The sequence below is a fragment of the Bos mutus genome, chromosome 14 (genome assembly GCF_027580195.1).
Source record: "Bos mutus isolate GX-2022 chromosome 14, NWIPB_WYAK_1.1, whole genome shotgun sequence".
NCBI lineage: Eukaryota > Metazoa > Chordata > Mammalia > Artiodactyla > Bovidae > Bos > Bos mutus.
Genome location: NC_091630.1, coordinates 43,158,708 through 43,175,090, shown reverse-complemented (window position 1 = coordinate 43,175,090; position 16,383 = coordinate 43,158,708).

Below are 16,383 nucleotides of genomic sequence, written 5' to 3'. Positions count from 1 at the left end.
GGTGGCTCAGACAGTAAAGAATCTGCCTTCAGTGCAAGAGACCTGAGTTTGATCCCTGGGTCAGGAAGATCCCTTCAAGAAGGGAATGGCCAAGAAGATAGAATATATATTTTCCCCAAGATTGTTTGAAGTAGACTCCTACTTTTCATGGAACACAGTCTGAGGTAGAGAAAGCAGATTCTGAAATATATTTATACTTGCAATCTCCCCCACAGATAAATATCATTCAAGTGAATTTATTAATGAAGATGCCATTTTAAAGTTCTTAAGCAGTGATAGGTTAAGCATTAGAAGCATTTATGTTTTCTTTTTCAGAGATTAGGTCAGATGTACACATTGCAAAACGTAATTGTAAATGTCAGATATGGGTTCATATGAGGTTCTACTTAGTGATTAAGGTCACACACTGCCCCCTATCATTTTAGCGCTTGCAATTATTCATAATTTCAGACTTGTCTCAGCCAGATCAACTAAATTTCCCTTGAAAAATGAAGAAGGAAGCCAGCCTCACTCAGTCACAGTCCAGAAGGAATTCCCTGATTTCAAGGACTCATATGACATGATTTCCTTTTAGTTCCGCACTGTATTTATCTCTTGGTAAATCACCTTCTCTGATTCTTTATTTTAAAATTCAAATGAATAAAGTTCCACAGTGAATTCTTTTCCAGTTTCCTCAAAATTTTCTTCAATGACAGAGACATCTTCAAAATCACAATAAAATATATTAGAGACCTTTCTTCTCTCTCCTAAAGTGACACTATGAAGTTTCACATAATTTCTAGTCTGCATCTCATAAAATACTGGCAAAATTTATTCAATTCAAATTAAATAGATGTAGCACAGCGTAATCTTTCTCTATTAAATATGTCACTTTTTGCAATTGTTTCTTAATATCCCTCACAGCTTCAATCTAAGATTAGCACTTTCTTTGCTGCCAGAGTTTCACTAACCTACTGAATTATTCACTGAAGCATAACCTTCAGATATCAGGTTAGAAAGACCTTGATTATGGCAGGAAGTGAACTGTATAAACCATTTTTCTTTAAAAGAAAATTTCTCAGTATAGCCAAGTCTGAAATGAGATAAGTATTAAATGTGTGTAAAAATTAAGTTCATAATTGATAGGAATTTAGCCAACTGTGACATTCCTGCATTTTGTTTATTATAATGTATAATACCATCCTCAGCCCTGCAAAGCAGCATAAAAACATGTGTATTGCCATAGGGTTTATTTCACCTAGGAAGACACTAGCCTGGCTTCAGATTTCAGAAACACAATTGTTATATGTTAAACCACATAATGTTTTTACACAGTCTCTGAATATTCAGATTAATTTTTTTAAAAAACTGTACTTTTTTCCTATGCTCCATTCACTGTTCTTTCCTGCACCGTAGCTTTGTTTTCGTGTCCTATAGCACCAGAGTTCATGGTGAAGTCAGCAATTCACCATGAGCCTCCCTGCAGCAAATTCTATTAGTGGCGTCCATTGCTTTATCTCAGTTCAGTGCTGAAAGGTCATTAGAATACCGAGGAGGAGACAACATACTTGGAACACCTTTGCTGCTGCTGAAATCAGAAAACTCAGCACTCACAGATCAGACACTCATGACCAATCCACTGGGTACCCAACAGCTAAAGTGCAAACGCGATACACAGCAGTGTGATTCTACTAGATGAGAAGAAAATGCACAGAGACTGGTCTACATTTAGCTACATTTTTATCCCTCAACCATTGGGAGAGATTTTTTCCCCCACAATATATTTGACCTAAGACAGCATTCAAATGACTTTCCAAAGACTCAGGTGGAGCATATATATTTTAAATATCAGTTCACTTATTAATGTTAGGCTTCTCTCACCATTACCAGTGTTGTAAAAGTCAACACAACTTAAGAATGTCAATAGTAAGAGATGATGCATTATTAAAGAGTGTGCTTTGATCAGATTTTCTACATAGATTTGCTGTTCAGATGGAGGCAATAAACTAAGACACATTTTTCACCATGAATCAATGTAAGTAGTATAGACAACATTAACAATTTTCTTTTAATGTTGCCCACCCTATGCCTGGCAAAAGTACCAATCTTACTCTCTTCTAAAATTTTAATCTGGTTGAATGATTATTTGAAAGGCTTTTTATAAGCACTTAGGAAAGTGCCAAATAAGCATATGAAATCACAAGTTACTCAGCACAAATAGTGCCCGGGTTGGGGGTGTGTGGGGGGGCGCTCGGGGAGAGAAAGACCTAAGAAACACAGTAGTAAAGAGAAAATTGTGAAAACACCTTTTCCTTAAGAAACAAAGGAAAATATTATTAGAACAAATGTTACAACAATTTGCCATTTGTGCAGGTGAAAAATTCAGTTATTATAGGTACATATTAATGACTTTAATGAAGGAAACAGAATTTGAGAGTTTTTCTGGGCTTCTCTGGTTAATCAGACAGTAAAGAATCTGCCTGCAATGCAGGCGACCCAGGCTGGATCCCTGGGTTGGGAAGATCCCCTGGAGAAGGGAATGGATACCCACTCCAGTGTTCTTGCCTGGAAGATTCCATGGACAGAGGAGCCTGGCAGTCTACACTCCATAGGGTTGCAAAAAGCCGGACATGACTGAGAGACAAACATTTTGATAAGGAGTTACACATGGCTTAATAGGGTACTAATGTATTTTTTACTTTTTTTTATTCATTCTATGAAGTTTCATCCTGTAAGTACTTGAGTTGTTGAATAAATAAAGTGAAAAGTAGAAAAAAAATCCCCTTTCTGTCATTTGCATGTTGTACCTTGCTAATTTGATATAATTTTTTTTTTTTTTTTTTTCATTTGGCACTTCCATCTTTTCTGGGTGGAGTATGAATTTAGAAAATAATAACATCAGCATATGAATGTGAAAGACATTATATGAATTAGAAAGGCAGAGTTTGATACCCTGTAATAAAGAATGGAAATGGGTCATTTTCCAAGAAAAGTCCTTACAAATCCTCTTCCAACTGATTAAAAAATGTGGTATAGAGTTAAATTACAAAAAATTTTTCTAGCTGATAATTTTCAGTGGAGAGAAGGAGGCTATATAAAATTCCTGTCTCATTTATAATGACTCAGCCCCTAAATAAATGTAGAAATTTCAGCCCTCTGGGAATTCAGTTTTATGGAGGAAGTCTCAGTCTAGTCAAAGAGGCTGCTAGGTGCACTCAGTCTAGCACAGAGATAGCAGATGGAGCCATGCCTCCTCTTCTTATTTTCATGGCCCAGGTATTCTCATCAGTCCTTTTTCTTGCTGATCTCAGATATGACGCCGGAATCCTTCTCAACACAGTGTACATCATCATTTGTGTTGAAACCACTTCACTATCTCTGATGTAGTGGATGGTCTTTATTCTATGATATTTCCACTGTGTCTGAGGTTATATATTCAGGATTTACATGGATGTGAAACACAGAATGCATATGTTAATATATCAGGAAAATACCTTAGTAAATTGTTTTGAAGACAAAGACAATCAGTGGTACTAATTATACGAAAGCCAGGAAATATCCCTGTGAATCAGAATTCAGAAGACAGTTTAAGGTCATTTCTCCTAGAGGTTTTCTACAGATTAAAATAGGACATGATTTGTGTGATACTCCAGGTCACAGCTGTCATGAGCTCCAAAACTGCTCTGTACAGAAGTCATCAAATTTCATTGTAATTTTTAATAGAATGCCTGCTTCCATATGAGATCATCTGTTGTCTGAGGGCATAGAACATGTCTATCTTGGTCACGGCTTTGTATCTAGTATGTCATAAATAGATCTCTATATATGTAAATGTTCAATAAATATTTAATAAATTAATTGGATGACTATCTGAAAGTGCTTGATATGTGAAAGTTCAGGAAAAATTAAACAAAAGTATAAATGCAAGATAAAAAATATACCATATTCATCAGGCTAAACCCAGGTATTCTCTTAGTTTTCCAGAAGTTGCACTGGTAGCAGATGTAAACCCCAAAAACTCAACTCTCGAGTCAGGAGGAGGGATAAACTGGGGTACTGGGGTTGACATATACACTCAACTGTGTGTAAGATAGATAACCAATAAGGACCTACCTTATGGCTCAGGGAACTGTGCTCAGTACGTTGTAATGACCTATATGGGAAAACAATCAAAAAGACTGGATATATGTATGTGTGCAGCTGCTGCTGCTGCTAAGTCGTGTCAGTCGTGTCCGACTCTGTGCGACCCCATAGATGGCAGCCCACCAGGCTCCACCATCCCTGGGATTCTCCAGGCAAGAACACTGGGGTGGGTTGCCATTTCCTTCTCCAATGCATGAAAGTGAAAAGTGAAAGTGAAGTTGCTCAGTTGTGTCCAACTCTTAGCGACCCCATGGACTGTAGCCTACCAGGCTCCTCCGTCTGTGGGATTCTCCAGGCAAGAGTACTGGAGTGGGGTGCCATTGCCTTCTCCAATATGTATGTGTAGAGCTTCCCAATTGGCACAGTGGTAAAAAATCTGCCTGCCAATGCAGATACAAGAGACACAGTTTCGATCTCTGCATCAGGAAGATCCCGTGGAGTAGGAAATGGCAACCTGCTCCAGTGTTCTTGCCCGGAGAATTCCATGGACCTGAAACTAACACGACATTTTAAATCAACTATACTCTAACAAAAATTAAAATAAAAAAACACCAGTGCTTAACCAGTTTAATTCATGCTGGGAAAAAAAAAAAGAAGTGAACATAGACTGCTGGGGAAAGAAATGTATAACTGGGAAATGAAGAAAGAACTTGGTAGATCTAATAGAAAGTTAATAATTAGGTAAATTAGGCATGTGTTTGGACCAAAGAAGCTTTTGAGAAGGGACAGTGAATACAAGGATCCACAGTTTTGCATCCAGCTGAGAGCTGTTAAATCCTAGAGCCGAGACTTCATGTGAGGAATCATCTTCCCCTTTATTCTCTTTCGCTTTCCATCTTCTCTCTTTGTCTTCACTCCTCTTCAGATTTATAGTAGCAGCTGCATTTTGCACAGTGATCCAGTGTAAGCAACACTTACTCTGTGACCCTAAGAGAGCTCATGAGTAATCAAACCAACGCATGTTGATTCTGTTCGTCTTCTTTCCCTGTGTATACATATGAAATTAGGTAGTTACATCCAGGAATGTACCAAAACAAATTAGGTGACTAATTTTTCCTTCTAAAACAATTCTTTCTCACTAAGATAGATCATGAGGTTGCTAATTAGGACCGTGATACAGGCATTTTATTTACTATCTTCCTCTAGTCTGCCTGGACACCATGTTCACAATACTAATTAGAAGTCTGCGGCTGGCATTCTGGAATTCAACAGAGCTTTTTTCAAGAGCTAAATTTCATTGTTTTATGGAGACATCTTTTGCTCCCATCCCTAAAGCCTCTTTTGTAACTGTTATAAACTATATCTGTGCTACCTGGTGAGCAATGGTGGTGGTTTGCCTGTGAAAATAGGCCATGAAGATGGTAAATGGAACTTCTGTTGCTGGTCATTTCAGAGCACTTGCTTCAAAACACACACAGGAAATTTGAGTGATGTCCCCAAGCCATAGAACAAACTAGGTCAGATCACTCTTGGAACAATTACTCATTTCTGTGGCCCCCTTATCACTTCCTTGACTAGCCAAGTGAATATTTCACTAGTGGGCTATTCATGGAAATCCAATCAAGATTTGTGGCAGGGTGATAATTTATTTCAAATTTATGATTGTATTCCCACTATATATTAAAGGAAGTAGTTTGCACTTACTTTCTCTATGTAGAGTCATATAATGAGGATTCTCTGAGTTAGCTATTTCATAATTAAATCAGGGTTTCAGATAGAATAAGCAACTGCATAAGCTGTGTGATTTATAGATTTTTTTCAAAGTGCTCTCTTCCTGATTTTATTTCTCCCAATGGCTTATCACTATATCCGAATATTTCACTAGAATCACTCCTTATGGATCCCCTTTGCTAAGACAAAGCTCTTAGCAACTTTGAGTCATCCGCTTTGAGGAGGAATAAGAGATGGAGGAATTAAGTCAGAACTACCAAACACTAGAATATTCCCGGATTTTATTCTCATCCTCTTCTCTGCCTAGCCTCTCTTCCAAAGTCATCTTAACCAATACAGTGCCTTCAATATTTGCTTAAAATATTTCCAAATTTTTTCTCAGCTTTTTTACACCATACCCCAGTATTTTATATCTAATTTCCTTTTAAACACTTCTGCTTGGACATGTAATTGGCATCAAAAATCCCACCTGGAAGAAAATCCTCCTCCCAGCCTCCTCATCTTAGCAAAAAACATCACTACATACCTCATTGCACAAGTCTAGATTCTAGGAGCTATTCTTGGTTTCTTCATTTCTTTACTTTGCAAATCTAATTTATTAGTGAGTCTAGTCAGTTCTACATTAAAATATGTCCATTTTCTTCACTATGCCTAGAATTACCTTATGAAAATGTAAACACCATTAAAATACTTTCCTACTTAAATTTCCCCAATATTTTCTCATATATTAGGATAAAATTGTAAATCCTTCCTATGGATTGAATATGCTTTATATCACTCTTGACCCATATAATATTACTCTCTCCAGGTTTACTGTGATATTCTCTTGGATTTCTTTCTTTTCCTTATACATTAAGAATATATAAACCCAAGCTCTTTTCTCTGAAATATTTGGCCTAGCTCCTTTATTTCATTCATGTCTTAATTCTAAGACAGAGAGGTCTTCCTGAACTATGCAATTAAATAATCCCCCAGTCACCTGTCTATCACAATATTAGTATCAACTTTAACAGTGATTATTAACCTCTGAATTACCTAATTTGTTCATTTACTTAATTTTGGTCTGACCCCTTTATCTGAGAACAGGGATCTTATCTGTCTTATTTACTATTCTCAAGGCATATCTAAAATAATGATTATAATACTGTAATAACTCCACACATTGTTTGAAGGAATGTAGAATGGATAAGAAGTAAGATTCTAGACTCCTAATGTATGGTCTGTGCATTCTTTCTACTTAATTGGCATATCTGTAATGAATATCAATGCATAGATTAGTTTAAAATGTAGCTTAATATATAAACTAGACTATGCTTTAGGAAAAATCAATCTCTGAGTTTCAATAGGTTAATACACAGCTTTTGATAATTTTTCATAGGAAGTCTAACGCCAGTCACTGGCGATGCTCTTCCATCAGGTCACTCCAGGATCCAGGTTCCCTACAGGTTTTAATGTCAGTCACCCTTTCCCCAGGGAGGTACCATATTATCTGTTGTATATTTGGCTTCTAAGTGCAGCAAGTCACCTCTGATAAATCAGTATTGACTAGAACTGTTTTCACGGTGGTGGTGTTTAGTTGCTAAGTTGTGTCAGACTCTTTGCCAACTCCATGGACTGTAGCCTGCCAGGAGCCCATCAGGCTCCTCTGTCCATGGGATTTCTCAGGCAAAAATACTGAAGTGGGTTGCCATTTCCTTCTCCAGGGGGATCTTCCTGACCTAGGGCTTGAACCTGTGTCTTCTGCATTGCAGGTAGTCTCATGCATTGCAGGCAGATTCTTTACTAACTGAACCACCAGAGAAGCCCTTGGCCTAATATAATTGCAAGGGAGGCTGAATTATTTAGGGGAGTATGGAGTTTATGGATGAGAAGCAGTGCTGCCTCTAACGCTAGTTATATTAACAGCTAGTTAGACAAGCTGAAGAAATAAGATCTGGGGGGTGCAGGAGAAAAAGGTCAGGTGATTAAAAATTCAAAAAGAAGGGACTTCCGTGGAGGTCGACTGGTTAAGACTTTCCCTTCCAGTGCAGGGGGTGTGGGTTAGATCCCTCGTCAGGGAGTTAAGATCCCACATGCCTCATGGCCAAAAAAACAAAACATAAAACTGAAGCAATATTGTAACAAGTTCAATAAAGACTTTACAAAAATGGTCCACATCAAAAAATTGTTGAAAAAAATTAAAAAAAATAAATATTTAAAAAGAAAACAGAGAATGAGAGAGAGAAGGAAACAATTGAAATACACCGATGTTACTTTCTGGGCCCTATGCACCTCTAGGGGAAGGCCAGTAACAGTCTCCACACTGGTGAATGTACTTTCCCATTTGGTTTGCAGCTGTAGCTAACGTTATTTCCTGTGCCTAGTATTATTCGAGGTTTGCCTCTTAAACTCATGTTCTTCTTGATTCTTTTGCTCTAAAGTATCTTCCCACCGTCAGATGTCTCCACCCCAGGCTGGCCTTTGTATTCTACTTCACAGCTAATCATCTTAGATTAATACCAGGAGCACTTTTGCCTAATGGAGTTTCATCCAGAAAGCGAGAGAAAGAGAACCAGGAATAAAGCTCCTGCTAAGTGAATATGTCGACTCATTTTCCCTGTGTTTTACATGCTCTCTGGTATAAAAGAAATCACGGAAGTCAATGGATTAAATGTAAATGTGAAGTAAGGAAATATGTGATAAAAGGGAGACGGATAAAAACATACTTGAGCCCAATGGGTGGACCATGTGGTGAGCTGATATAATACTTTAATTCTGGCATCCCTGTGGCTAGGCCAGGTTGACAACATTTCAAAGATGACAATTATTTGGAATAAATCCAAGATTATACTTTAAATAAAAATGTTCATAAATCACAGCTCTTCCACTCCAAATAGGACAAGCACATAAGCAATTACTTATAGAAGCAGTATTATCTTGCAATTCAAGCTGTTTCTTAAGTTGATTTGACTAAAAGCTTATTTTTTTTCCCCAAAGTGAAAAATGAAAACATTCAACTTGTTTGGCTTTGTCCTATATATGAAGTTCAACTAGATGAATCATGTATTCTCTCAAAAAGTTCTATACATGAAAAATGGAATTTCAAAAAAAAAAAAGAAAAAAAAAAAAAGCCAATATGTCTAAAGTGAAAAGAACTGGGGTAACTGCTGCAAAATGAAATTAGGAGGGAGGGATAAAGTGTGGATCCAGGCCATGCAAGGACAACATTAATTGCTGCAAGTAACTCTGGACTTATAAAAAAAAATTATATCTGTTGGTTTCAAAAATGGTAGAACCCACAAAACCCCAGCTTTTCTGCCTGTTTTGTAGTGCTTCAGAGTGAGAAACTCTGACTTCCAGCCCAGGATCTGGACACAAACATACAAAGTTTGTGTTCTTGGGTGAGTTTTTAAACTACAAGTGTCAGTTTCATTATTTGTGCAATGAGGGTTTAAACCTCATAGGGTGGATTTAAATAGAATAAGGCACCATACCAGACATATATTATATGGAGCCTTGGTGCTGGTAAGGGTACTATAAATAAGGATATGCAGTACGTATAAATGTGATCTTATACACGTGAATGTATAATCAGGTAATGATTCTTTTATAACTCTTACTTACATAAGTGAATATTTTGTAAAGTACTCTTGCCTGGAGAGTCCCATGGACGGAGGAGCCTGGTGGGCTGCAGTCCATGGGGTTGCTAAGAGTTGGACACAACTGAGCAACTTCACTTTCAAATGGCAACTCACTCCAGTGTTCTTGCCTGGAGAATCCCAGGGATGGGGAAGCCTGGTGGGCTGCCATCTTTGGGGTCGCACATAGCTGGACACGACTGAGGCAACTTAGCAGCAGCAGCAGCAGTATATTTTAAATATAAGTAGGTCATAATTCATTTAAGGTGCTGGGAATTAATTTATGGGAAGTCACTAACATTTAATAAATAATAAACATACAGAAAACATGACTTTGTTACATGTATTTGCAGTGAATGTTACATTTTCAGATAGATATAGATATCTCTAGCTGTATGTTATTGATCTAGCTCTGACATTTAGACAATTATTTATGAATGCTCATTTAGTTTATAAAAGATTATAATCTGATTACTGTTTTCCTGTCAAAGCTCATGTAACACCAGGTAACATGTAAAAGCTTTACTCCTGCAGTTTCTCAGCATTCAAAAGTGTTTCACTGTTACCTGTACCTTTCAGTGATATAGCAATTGTTTTATAAACTCCGGGATTAAAACAGTGCAAGGTAGGCCATGCTGGGTTTCCCCGGTAGCATTAGTGGTAAAGAACCGGCTTGCAATTGCAGTAGATATAAGAAACATGGGTCGGGAAGATCCCCTGGAGAAGGAAATGGCTACCTGCTCCATTCGTATTCTTGCCTGGAGAATTCCATGGACAGAGGAGCCTGGTGGCCTACAGTCCATGGGGGTCACAAAAGAGTTGAACACAACTGAAGCAGCTTAACGCAGAGGGCATGCTACCCATTCATTTGGCATGGGAAAAAGCTCTCACATACGTGCTGATGGAATAAGGTTTTCTTGATGCAAAGAGAAGCTGTAAATTTAGTATGAGTAAATGTTACAATACCAAGTAGTGAATAAAATTCAGGGAGATGCAGAGAAGAAATTACAGAAGACAAATCCATATTAGTTCCAAATTAGATTTCTTTAACATGTTGAAAAATACTAAAATGTAATGGAAATGGATTAAGCTTGAAGACTACTTTGGACAAAATTACCTTTTAAAATGGAAAGTAAAAATAGTGAGGTTTAATATAAAGCCGGTAAATATCATGGAAAAATTTTGGTGGGGGGCATTGAAACTTGAAAAACATTATTCTAATATTATCTAAAGGATTTACATGGCAGCAGTGACTTTCAATCTTTTTTTTAATTGTAACCTACAACATGAATCCATGGGTGAGGAAGCTTGCCTGAAGGAAATGGCAACCCACACCAGTATTCTTGCCTGGAAAATCCCATGGACAGAGGGGCCTGGCAGGCTATACTTTATAGGGTCACAAAAGAGTTGGACACAACTTAGTGACTAAAGAATAACAGCAACAATACAGTATAAATCATATTTAGAATTAGGACATTTCATATGCACACATATACATACAAACACACTCCCAGAGGCAATAATAGTTTTTTAAAATAATATTTACCACAAATACATGTAATGAAGTCTAACATTTTCTGTATTTTTATTATTTATTAAACATTAGTGACTTCCAATAAATTAACTCCCAGAACCTTAAATGAATTATGACCCATTTATATTTAAAATATAGTACTTTACCAAATATGTGATTGTATGGATTATGTGATTGTGTGGGTTGTGTGATTAAGAATTATAAAAAAAAAATCTATAAAAGAAGACCTTTTCTTAAAAAAAAAAAAAGTATTAAAAAATTAAAAAAAAGAATCTTTACCTTATAATATATTCACATATATAAGAAAGCTACAGACATATGAGTGAAATGACAGAAATTCCTGAATTATATTTATATTTACATGAATAATCTCATGTAAAATAAGAATGTTATTGCAATTAGTGATAAAATCATATATTACACATACAAAATATTGTTAAAATAATCTTTAGTCATTTTAGATAAATGATATTTAAATTCTCTATTTTAAAATTGCAAAGATGTTAAAGGTATAGGTATACAAAACAAAATGATAAACATAATAAGAGCATGCGTACATGCATGCTCAGTCACTTCAGTCATGTCCAGCTCTTTGTGATCCCATGGACTGTAGCCCACTAGGTTCCTCTGTCGAGGCAAGAATCATTGCCAGGATTCTCCAGGCAAGAATCCTGGAGTGGTTTGCCATGCCCTCCTCCAGGGGATCTTCCCAACCCAGGGATTGAACCCAAACAGAAAGATTATTTCTGCTATTTTAAGTTGTGGAAGACCTTTACAATCATTATGAGAAAATCAGAAATCATTTTAAAAAATGATAGAATAAATTATGTATAACATACAATTAAAATCCATATGGCAACCTGAGAATAGTTTGAAGCATATGTAATATCCAAACTACATCTCACATATGTATGCCTTATTTAATATTTAAAATGCTGCTGCTGCTGCTAAGTCGCTTCAGTTGTGTCCGACTCTGTGCGACCCCAGAGACGGCAGCCCACCAGGCTCCCCCATCCCTGGGATTCTCCAGGCAAGAACACTGGAGTGGGTTGCCATTTCCTTCTCCAATGCAGGAAAGTGAAAAGTGAAAGTGAAGTCGCTCAGTCATGTCCGACCCTCAGTGACCCCATGGACTGCAGCCCACCAGGCCCCTCTGCCCATGGGATTTTCCAGGCAAGAGTACTGGAGTGGGGTGCCATTGCCTTCTCTGAATATTTAAAATAAATACTATAAAATAAAAATAATATGTGAAAAGCATAAACAATTCATAAAGAAAAAAGGTTAACACCTATAATGAAATTTTTAAAAATTCAAGCTATTATTAAAGAATTTCAAGCTAAACAATAACTTTTATACATATCAAATTGGCAAATGTGTAGTTTAGAGTTTCAGTGCCTGCTGTCATTTAGCTGACATTTATTATTTTCCATATGTCAGATACTGTTTTAAAGGTTCAGCATCCTGTTTAATCTTTCCAAAAAACCTACAAGTAGGTAGATAACAATCAACTCTAGTTACAGTACAATGTCGCTGAGACTGGTTAAGCAACTTGCCTTAAAGCTAGGAAGTGGTTGAGTCAGGTTCTGATGCCAGAAAATCTGTAATCAGAGGGTACATTTTATTTAATTATTTTAAATTATTTTTATTTATTTATTTGGCTACATCAGGTCTTAGTTGCAGCACGTGGGATCTTCGATCTTCAGTTGCATGTGGAATCTTTAGTTGCCACAAGTAAACTCTTAGTTACAGCATGCGGGATCTAGTTCCCAGACCAGGGATCGAACCCTGAGCCCCTGCATTGGGAGCTCAGAGTCTCAGCCTCTAGACCACTAGGGAAGTCCCCAGAGAGCATATTTTAAATAAACAATATGAAAAAATTGTAGGACATATAGTGTGGTACTATATTTGTAGAGAGCACTTTAAAAAAATATCCCCAGAGCACTGAAAATATACTTGCTGCTTAGAATTTAATTTCTATTTCTATATATTATAGAAAAATATATTTACCCAATGTGGCACTAGTGGTAAAGAATATGCCTCCAATATAGGTCACATAAGAGGTATGGGTTCCATTCCTGGGTCAGGAAGATCCCTTGGAGAAGGGCATGGGAACCCACTCCGGTATTCTTGCCTGGAGAATCCCTTGGACGGGGGGTCTGGTGGGCTGCAGTCCATAGGCTCTCAAAGAGTCAGAAATAACTGAAGTGACTCAGCACAGCACAATCAAGATATAGCTACAAAGCTGTGCAAGCAATATATGTGACATAAACTTCCATAAAAACTCTTTATAATAGTAGAAAATTAACAGAAAAGAGAAATAAATATTTACTACTTGAGTGCATTATTTGTGGCATATGTATGCAATAGAATGACAAACCTAGGCAATGCATTAAAAAGCAGAGACATTACTTTGATGAGCCTCTTGATGAAAGTGAAAGAGGACAGTGAACAAGTTGGCTTAAAGCTCAACATTCAGAAAACAAAGATCATGGCATCTGGTCCCATCACTTCATGGCAAATAGATGGAGAAATAGTGGAAACAGTGGCAGACTTTATTTTTGGGGGCTCCAAAATCGCTGCAGATGGTGACTGCAGCCGTGAAATAAAAAGATGCTTACTCCTTGGAAGAAAAATTATGACCAACTTAGACAGCATGTTAAAAAGCAGAGACATTACTTTGCCAACAAAGGTCCGTCTAGTCAAGGCTATGGTTTTTCCAGTGGTCATGTATGGATGTGAGAGTTGGACTATAAACAAAGCTGAGCACCGAAGAATTGATGCTTTTGAACTGTGGTGTTGGAGAAGACTTGAGAGTTCCTTGGACTGCAAAGAAATCCAACCAGTCCATCCTAAAGGAAATCAGTCCTGAATATGCATCAGAAGGACTGATGCTGAAGCTGAAACTCCAATACTTTGGCCACCTGATGTGAAGAGCTAACTCATTTGAAAAGACCCTGATGCTGGGAAAGATTGAAGGCAGGAGGAGAAGGGGATGACAGAGGATGAGATGGTTGGATGGCACCACCAACTCAATGGACATGAGTTTGGGTAAACTTCAGGAGTTGGTGGTGGATAAGGATGCCTGATGTGCTGCAGTCCATGGGGTCACAAAGAGTCGGACACAATTGAGTGACTGAACTGACTGACGGACTGACCCACTCCTGTATTTTTGGGCTTCTTTTGTGGCTCAGCTGGTAAAGAATCCACCTGCAATGGGGAAGACCTGGGTTCAATCCCTGGGTTGGGAAGATCCCCTGGAGAAAGGGAAGGCTATCCACTCAAGTATTCTGGCCTGAAAAATTTGTACTTCAGGTTGGTAGCAGCTCACCTGTGATGAGCTCTAGGTTATTGTCCTAACCTTTGTGTTTCCTCTGTAGCCAAACATTTGTAACTTCCCTTTTTAAAAATAGACCTCCTCAAATTTCTATTAGAGTTCATTGTGAATTCAATCTGGGGAAGACATATAGAAGAGGTTAAATAAACATCCTGTTGGTTCCCCAGCTGACACCAGTGATAGAGAATCTGCTTGCAAATGCAGGAGATGCAAAAGATACTTGTTCAGTCCTTGGGTCAGGAAGATCCCTTGGAGGAAGAAATGGCAACCCACTCCAGTATTTTTGCCTGGGAAATCCCATGGACAGAGGAGCCTGGTGGGTCACAGTCCACGTGATTGCAAAGAGTTGGACGTGACTGAGTGAGCATGCAAGATAGGGCTCATTTAAATTCAGAACATAAGTATAAACTCTTAAAATATTCTAAAATATTTGTTTACAAGTTAATTCTGTTCACTGAAAAGGTCTCAAGACAATGAGTGACTCTGTAGCAATGAGCATTCCCAGCATGCAGACTGTGCTTTGGGAATAATGGATATTATTAACATGAGTTTGGGGGTGGGTGGGAATGCAAAAGGTGACTCTGGAACATGCTGCCATATCAAGCAGGAAAGTTGTCAAAGATTACAAAGTTGTCAAAGATTGTCCCATCTGAACTTCATAAACATTGAAATTGATCTAAACTGGTTGGCTATGTTCGAACTTGTTAAAACTTGTTAAAGCAAACAAGTTAAAAAAGTATAGTAAAAAGAAAATAATTGGTTACTGCTGAAGATAACAGAAAATGAATTGATTCTTTTGAAAAACTGGTTAAATCAGAGTAAAGAAATAAACATTATTTTGCCTATTTATATGAACTAAACTATTGGATAACAAATTAGTAGTTGAGGGGAATTGTCTCTGGAAGTATTTTTTAGTTTGGGATATTTGAAAAGACTTATAAGACTCAACGGAACATGCTCATTTAAGGCTATTATCTACAGTCCAAGAGGATAATACAACAAAAGAAAAGGAGCACAGGTGGGCATTGGGGATCCAAGAGATATTCAGGTGAAATCTCCCCATGGTTTTCGTTCACTTTGACTTGATCTGGGCAATGAATTTTGGTTTTAAAAGGGCTCAGGGCAGAAGCTTCCAGGAGGTCTTTTATGCCCTTCTGGTTACATAATCACCCAGCTGTGTAACCAGTTATGCCAGTAGAAAACTATCCATAAACAAACTGTCTCTGAGGTTTGGGGCTCACCGGGGGAGTTTTGGATTTTAAACCAAACATCATAAATTTCAGTGCACTTATCTTGGTCAAGAGTCAAAGCCAGACATCTAGGCATCCCTGGAGATAAAGAGAGAGTTTTCCAAGCTCAGCTGTAGATCAACTCTATCCTATAGAGCCTCCTTATGAAGTTGTTCCATCTAATAAATAAAGACAAAATGATAGAATCAGAATATCATGAGTTTGCAATTCCTAATGAATTAACAGATTTAGGAATTTTGCATTCCATCTGCAAACATCACAGAAAACATTTTGTGTCTTTTGATGAAAGAGCACACCATCCATGGCATCAGTCTTGAGATTAATTGAGCCTTTGAATGCAATGCCAATTTTCAAGAACTAAAGGACAGAAGATCTTGTTAAATTGTACCAAGAGTATGCAATCAGCAAATCTAGACTGACAAAGTCAGGTCATTTATTTGTATGTTCTTTAAGATACTATCAGTTGTGTGTTCTTCACCTGAAAAAAATTATATGGAAAGAAAAGGATAGGAGAGGAGAATCTAAAGATTCATTTTTTAATGGATGAGATATCAAGTTAAAATTTTGGCAAGACTATATTTTATGACTAGGGCTGCACACATAGGTGATGAAACCATAAATGAATGCAAAGACAGTGAACTTCCACTGGGATGGACCATGTGGAGAGGCTGCTCGGGTCACAGAGTTCTGTTTTGTGACTTAAGTGGGGTCACAAGAGCCTTTGTCTTATAACATTTCATTAAGCCATACTATTTGTGTAAGTGTGGCTTTCCAGATCTGTGTTTTATTTTATGATAAAAAAGTTGAAAAAGATTATAAACTGAGGTTGGGGCCTTGAGTGCTAAGGAAAGCAGT